An 8,347-nucleotide genomic window follows, 5' to 3' on the forward strand; every position below is an offset into this window, starting at 1 on the left:
TTGCAAATAGAAACTTGGTGCCCGTAGATTTTATCGTTCTTGATATAGATTGCAATCTTTCTTGCCCTATTATTCTTGGTAGACCTTTCCTTAGAACGATTGGTGCGATTATTGATATGAAGGAAGGGAATGTTAGATTCCAATTTCCATTAAGGAAAGGCATGGAGCACTTTCCAATAAAGAAAGTCAAATTACCTTATGAATCTATCATGCGGGCTACTTATGAATTTAGTGCCAAAGATGGCACTACTTAGGTCTATCTTCGCTTTTATGTCTAGCTAGGGGCGTTAAACGATAGCGCTAGTTGGGAGGCAACCCAATTTTATTTGTGTTTTTTTATTTTTGTTCATGTTTAGTAATAAATCTTGCATCTACCTTCTGTTTAGATGTGTTTTTATCCTTTAATTATTGTTTGTGCCAACTAGAACCTATAGGATAACCTATGATGATAGTTGATTTGATTCTGCTCAAAAACAAAAACTTTGCGCGCACGAATTTAGTTTTGTTAAATCACATAAACGTTATTTTGCATTGATTCTTTTTGCTTCTGATCAATAGACAAATTTTCCAGGACTTCCTATTTTGGTAGGATTTTTAGAGTTCCAGAAGTTTGCGTTAGTTACAGATTTCTACAGACTGTTCTGTTTTTGACAGATTCTGTTTTTCGTGTGTTGTTTGCTTATTTTGATGCATCTATGGCTAGTAAAATATTTTAAAAACCATATAGAAGTTGGAATACAGTAGGTTTAACACCAAAATAAATAAAGAATGAGTTCATTACAGTAACTTATGTGGTGGTTTTGTTTTCTTTCACTAACGGAGCTTATAAGATTTCCTATTGAGTTTTGTGTTGTGAAGTTTTCAAGTTTTGGATAAAGCTTTGATGGACTATGGAATAAGGAGTGGCAAGAGCCTAAGCTTGGGGATGCCCAAGGCACCCAAAAATATTCAAGAATAGCCAAAATCCTAAGCTTGGGGATGCCCCGGGAAGGCATCCCCTCTTTCGTCTTCGTTAATTGGTAACTTTAATTGGAGCTATATTTTTATTCACCACATGATATGTGTTTTGCTTGGAGCATCGTGTATTATATTAGTCTTTGCTTTTTAGTTTACCACAATCATCATTTCTGTACACACCTTTTGGGAGAAGCCCACTTGATTAGAATTTGCTAGAATACTCTATGTGCTTCACTTATATCTTTTGAGCTTGATAGTTTTTGCTCTAGTGCTTCACTTATATCTTTTAGAGCACGGCGGTGGATTAATTTTGAAGAAATTGCTAGTCTCTCATGCTTCACTTATATTATTTTGAGAGTCTTTTAGAACAGCATGGTATTTGCTTTGGTTACAAATTTGGTCCTAAAATGATGAGCATCCAAGTTGGGTATAATAAAAACTATCATATGAAGTGAATTGGATGCTATGATCAATTTGATGCTTGATAATTGTTTTGAGATATAAAGGTAGTAATGTTAGGGTCATGCTAGTGGGTAATTATGAAATTGAGAAATACTTGTGTTGAAGTTGGCAAGTCCCGTAGCATGCACGTATGGTAAAAGTTGTGTGACAAGTTTGTTGCATGAGGTCCTTTATTGATTGTCTTCCTTATGAGTGGCAGTCGGGGACGAGCGATGGTCTTTTCCTACCAATCTATCCCTCTAGGGGTATGCGTAGTAGTACTTTGCTTAGAGGGCTAAGTAGACTTTTGCAATAAGTATATGAGTTCTTTATGACTAATGTGAGTCCATGGATATACACACACTCACCCTTCCACTTTGCTAGCCTCTATTGTGCTGCGCAACTTTCGCCGGTATCATGCACCCATTATTTACCTTCCTCAAAAGAGCCACCATACCTACCTATTATGGCATTTCCATAGCCATTCCGAGATATATTGCCATGCAACTCTCCACCGTTCCGTTTATTATGACACGTTCCATCATTGTCATATTGCTCTTTACATGATCATGTAGTTGACATTGTATTTGTGGCAAGGCCACCTTCATAATTTTCATACATGTCGCTCTTGATTCATTGCATATCCCGGTACACCGCCGGAGGCATTCATATAGAGTCATATCTTGTTCTAGTTTTGAGTTGTAATTCTTGAGTTGTAAATCAATAAAAGTGTGATGATCTTCATTATTATAGCATTGTCCCAGTGAGGAAAGGATGATGAAGACTATGATTCCCCCACAAGTCGGGATGAGACTTCGGACTTTACAAGAAAAAAAAGGCCAAAAGAAAAAAAAGAAAAAAAAAGAGAAAAGAAAAAAATAAATGAGAGAAAAAGAGAGAAGGGACAATGCTACTATCTCTTTTTCCACACTTGTGCTTCAAAGTAGCACCAGGATCTTCATGATAGAGAGTCTCCTATGTTGTCACTTTCATATACTAAGTGGGAATTTTTTTTCATTATAGAACTTGGCTTGTATATTCCAATGATGGCTTCCTCAAAATTCCCTAGGTCTTCGTGAGCAAGCGAGTTGGATGCACACCCACTTAGTTTCTTTTGTTGAGCTTTCATATATTTATAGCTCTAGTGCGTCCGTTGCATGGCAATCCCTACTCACTCACATTGATATCTATTGACGGGCATCTCCATAGCCCGTTGATACGCCTAGTTGATGTGAGACTATCTTCTCCCTCTTTTTGTCCTAACAACCACCACCTTATACCACCATAGTGCTATGTCCATCGCTTGCGCTCATGTATTGCGTAAGAGTTGAAAAAGCTGAAGCGTGTTAAAAAGTATGAACCAATTTCTCGGCTCGTCATCCGGGTTGTTCATGATGGGAGTATTTTGTGTAATGAAAATGAAGCATGGCCTAACTATATGATTTTGTAGGGATAAGCTTTTTTTGGCTATGCTATTTTGATAGGACATGATTATTTGTTAGTATGCTTCAAAGCATTATTATTTTTATGTTTTATAAGATTTTATCTTGAATCATTTGGATCTGAACATTCATGTCACAATAAAGAAAATTACATTGAGAATTATGCTAGGTAGCATTCCACATCAAAAATTCAGTTTTTATCATTTACCTACTCGAGGACGAGCAGGAATTAAGCTTGGGGATGCTTGATACGTCTCCAACGTATCTATAATTTTTGATTGTTCCATGCTATTATATTACCCCTTTTGGATATTTATGGGCTTTATTTTACAAATTTATATCATTTTTGGCACTAACCTACTAACCGGAGGCCCAGCCTGTATTGCTGTTTTTTGCCTATTTCAGTATTTCGAAGAAAAGGAATATCAAACGGAGTCCAAACGGAATGAAACCTTCGGGAGCGTGATTTTTGGAATGAACGTGATCTAGAGGACTTGGAGTGCAAGCCAAGAAGCAGCCGAGGCGGCCACGAGAGTGGAGGGCGCGCCCACCCCCCTGGGCGCCCCCCTATCTCGTGGGCCCCTCGGGCGACCACCGACGTACTCCTTCCTCCTATATATACCTATGTACCCCGAAAACATCCAGGGAGCCAACGAAACACAATTTCCACCACCGTAACCTTCTGTATCCGCGATATCCCATCTTGGAGCCTTCGCCGGCGCTCTGCCAGAGGGGGAATCGACCACGAAGGGCTTCTACATCAACACCATAGCCCCTCTGATGAGTTGTGAGTAGTTTACCACAGACCTTCGGGTCCATAGTTATTAGCTAGGTGGCTTCTTCTCTCTTTTTGAATCTCAATACAATGTTCTCCCCCTCTCTTGTGGAGATCTATTCGATCTATTCGACGAAATCCCCACAAGGGTTCGGGATTACAAAAAGATGAATGGTGTTGATTATGAGGACGTGTATGAAGATGATGATGAAGATCATAATAAAGTCTCCTTGATTGTGGTGATGGCTTGGCAGTGCCCTTCTGTTGATTCTCCCTCTGGACCCCTTTTGGGGATGAGGATTTCCTGGTTCTGTATCATTTTCCTGGTCTTCTATTCGTCCTCTGTGAGATTCGATCATAGGGTTTAGTAGTCGACCGGGACACCAGGAGGCAGCGCCATGCGTTAGGATTGCTAGTTCAAGCGAGTACGATCAAACTACAAGATGTCTTATCTCTTGGATAGCTCTGCGTGTATGGTTTTCATCCCTCTTAATCAGCGCTTTATATTGTATGGTAGGTTATTTTCACATCATTTGAAGTGATTATTATCACCCATAAGATGGATGTTTTTCCCATCGATGCCCCAAATATGCTTCTCCTTTGGGATCCTCGTGAAATTATACAAAAAGGGCATGCGGACATGGTAAACTCTGAAAACCCTATGACTACGATGCAAAATAAAAGGTATAAAGTGATGAAAAAGGACTCATGAACTTTCCCAAGCTTAGGATTTTGCTTGTCCCTGAGCAAAATTGCGGATGATAGGACAAGGTACCTTCATGAAGCGTGAAACGTCATAAATGATTGAGTTCATTGCATAGGAATGATAGTTGCAAAAGATAAATGATTACAATGAATGCGGCACATACTTACCAACGAGATAATTAGATAGGCTTTCACACCTTCAACGATCAATAGCTTAGCATAGGAAAATAAAATCCTATGAGATATATTATCCAGGGTTTGATCGAATAAGTTATGAGGGGGCTCTCAATATTTTTAGCGTGCACTATGATAACATTTGAGATGTTTTCTTTTATTTTATTTCAAAGTTGCAAAAAGGCCTATTTGCACATGTCACAATTGTTTATTGTTTTACCTGTGACATCTATCTATAGTAGAGATACTAAGCTTCCTTGAATTGAAGCGCTCTCGTGTTTCGAGGGTTGTGGGGTCACTAGGGTCCCACGCATAAGTGTGTGTTACTTAGTTTTATTTCTTCTTCGTTTTTTATATTTCACACGTTTTAATTCATGAGCACTTATTAAAATTTGTGTATTTTAAAAAACATAAACATATTTTAAAATTCTTCAATTTCGCTAATAATGATTAAATTTATGGATATTTGTAAAGTTCACGGTCATTTAAAGTTTGTGAACACTTTTTAATTCTGCTTTTATTCTGCGAACATTTTGAAACCATGAATATGTTTAAATTCATGAGTGTTTCAAAAATTGATGGTTTTTAAAAGTTGTAATGTTTTTAAAGTTCCTTAGACATCATTTAATTTAAATACCTTCTCAAATAAAAAAAGATAGGTGATTATTTCGAACTAGCAGTGGGAGCGAAAACTAAACGAAGAGTTTCGTGTGTTGACCCATGTGAGCATCACAATAACAACTTCATGGTTTTAGCGTGAAATAAAAGCTCCCAAGAGACTCAAATAATCACCATAGGACGGACACCAAGGCAAAAATGTGCAAACACCACATCAAATAACTCATCTCTTTCAAACGGTGTTGCGTATGCTCCTTGTACACGCGGACCCACCTGACCCTATATTCGTCTCCATTCGCTCTCCCGGACCAAACACTAGCCACGCCATTCCGCCACAAGCTCCCGTCCCGCGATCTCCGGCATGGCGTACAGGAGATCCAAGTCCTACACCTCCAGGTCCGACGATCTCGAGCTCATCCAACGCGGCCCCAAGAAGGAGATGACTGTCCGGCTTACGCTCCGCCACTCTCGCGAGGAGGCCGCCCGACGATAACGCTCGGACTCCTTTCGTCGGGAATCCATTCCGATCCGTTTGGCGTCTGAACGCGTTGACAAACGCGTAACCCATCCGTTGGCGTCAACGCAAAGGTGAAAGCATGATCGGTGTCGTCCTATGCAAACATGACGCGGCGTGCCCGCCGTGCGAGGAGCGGGCTAGGGAGACGGCAGCAACCTCGCGGCGGTGGACGTTGGCGAGATGGAGTCGTCGCATTCTCCGACGCCCCGTATGATGCATCGGTCTGGGCGCCACAATCGCGTCGTGGTGGATGTCTTTGGCTCCATCCAAAACGAATCCATCATCGATCTCACATCTACCGACACCGTTAGAGTTTCGGGTTTTAACGAAAAAATGTAGGATATGGGAGACGGTAACGTCTCAAGTCCTGTGTCTTACTCTATCTTGCCGGCGACCGGACCAACATTTTAAAGGACGCAGCCGGCCGCTTGACACGAGCACGGAGCCGGAGGAGCTCCGGTTAAGATGCCCCGAGTCGCGGGACCCGAAGACGGCGGCGGTTGTTCCTCTTCCGACTTTTGTGTACTGCAGCGAACAGGGTTCATGGGCCCGGTGTGCCAGGGGCCTGTTTTACCCGACTGTACTGATGTTTATTTCACCTGTATTGCTGTATCGACAGGCTTTGGCTTCTGCTCCTCTCCCGTCGTCCTCCCAAATTCCAGCAATGGTAAGCATGCACCACAACTAAATCTCGGTCCTGCTCACTTTCTTCATCTCTCCATGCAAGATTAACCGTGCCTTCTTCAACCGCAAACCAGAGAAGCCTTTGCCCTGGGGGGTCCTCGACGCCCTGGTACTTACGATTTATCTACCACACTTCGTCTGATTTCTGCATGTTGGTTTGATCTCCAGGCAGAGCCAATTCCAACAGATTCCGGCACCACAGTAACGCCTCCAGTCTATCGGAGACGCAATTCCTCCGAGGAATCACGCGGCATCTCAAGTAATCTATCCAATCAAGGAAATCTCAACCCATTCTGCACAGCTTTTTTCGGTTTATCCCCGTCATGTCCACCTTCAAGTGCTCTTTGAGACAATCAGCATGAATGGCTTACTCTAGCGGTGCATGCAGATGCAGGCGGCAAGGATCATGGAGTGGCCAGCTCTGCAGGGGAGACTAGCCAGGCCGCCATTTCTGCAGGCCCTCCAGATAAGCTTGATCCGGAGTCGGCAAAGGCGTGCCTCGAGGTGGAGAAGACGCAGCCCGGGATCCTCCTCTTCTGGGGAAACCATACTTCGCATGCGTCGTATGCAAGTCGCATGTTCAGCAACCATTTCAAGTGGTAAAATGATGCTATCATCACAGCTCGATTTCGACACAGATCTGATTCAGTAGCTAGCTTACTGTGCAGAAAGGAATGACTTCATTCTGAAGTTAAAACAGTTCTATATCTGTCACTGCAATTTAGTCGGGTTCGGGATATGTCATTGAAGTTTCCTTGTTCACTTCTGGTTCCAGATTTGTAATTTCACTGTAAGTTGACTACTGAAAATTGGCAAAAGGCAATGGAACACCCCTCTTTTACTTCTTAACAGTTTCAGTGTGATCCTTCTCAGTAGTAAATCATTGCTGTCAATTAATACTAGTAGATTATAAATCGGAACCAGTCAAATGTTTAGTGTATATATCCGAAGTTCTTAACCAGTAACTTTCAGTGGCATACGAATCGGACTAGATTTTAGCCGCAAATGAAGGGTTTTTTTTCTCTCTTTTTAATGAAGTCACAAAAGGGCATGAAAGTGACACACTTGTTCTGCAAATGGACAAAGTTTTGGGCGTTTCATATAAAGGCACAAAACAATGCATGCAGAATTGCAGATGGACAAACTAAATATAGATGAACTTTGTGACTTCAGTGGCTCCAATGTTTCTCCCAGTACCTGAATTTACCGCTGACTCTGAGGTACATATTTTTCCTAGCATTTCCTAATGTTGGTCTGTCGTTGTGGCCTGTTGGTGTGTTCAGGTGGTTCCAAGGTCGCTGGCGCCGTTCCTCCCATCGAAGCCGACGCCGGCGACCCTGACCTGGCAGGGTCGGACCTGGGAGATGCGCTTCACAGGGGGGCGGCACATCCAGCGGCTGGAGGCAGGGTGGCGGAGCTTCGCGCTGGACAACGCGCTGAGGCTCGGCGACGGTTGCGTGTTCGAGCTGGTGGGGGGCGATGGCGAGAGCATCATGTTCAGGGTGCAGGTGCTACGTGCCGAGATCCCGGCGAGTATCCGGCAGAGGGCAAGCGGGTACACCCCGTCCAGCGCCATCGTGCTAGACTAGCGGAGAAACCATAGCGTATGTTACCTGCGTGGCTACGTGGACATGCCATATGGCATTGGAATTTGAACTGAACTCGAACCAAGAACTATAACAAAACTAGTGAGTGTTTTCGATGGATTTTGTGGGATGCAATCGGTATTGGCCTTTGATGGATTTCCGTGTGGAGCGTCTTTGTTCGTGTTTATAGGTTGGATCCTTCTGAACTATGATTCTTTTTATCGATGACGGTTACTATCACTAGTAGAAAAGGGGGCAATGGCCCAGGCCAGTTCAGCCCATTAGTTCCGGTTCAATTCAGAACCGAGACCAATGGAGCTATTTGCCCCGGTTCGTGAGCCCAGGAGGCCAGCCGGGCCACGTGGGCCATTGGTCCCGGTTCGTCCGGACCTTTTGGTCCCGGTTGGTGGGACGAACCGGGACCAATGGTCCTGGCTCCTGGCCCACC

At 43.2% G+C, this 8,347-nt stretch overlaps 1 pseudogene; it reads left to right on the forward strand.

Annotated features, from left to right (window-relative positions):
* Window positions 1-6,127: 6,127 nt before the first annotated feature.
* On the forward strand, window positions 6,128-8,044 carry LOC123041335 (B3 domain-containing protein Os04g0386900-like; annotated as a pseudogene).
* Window positions 8,045-8,347: the final 303 nt, after the last annotated feature.

The sequence above is a fragment of the Triticum aestivum genome, chromosome 2B, assembly GCF_018294505.1.
Source record: "Triticum aestivum cultivar Chinese Spring chromosome 2B, IWGSC CS RefSeq v2.1, whole genome shotgun sequence".
In the NCBI taxonomy this organism is placed as follows: Eukaryota; Viridiplantae; Streptophyta; class Magnoliopsida; order Poales; family Poaceae; genus Triticum; species Triticum aestivum.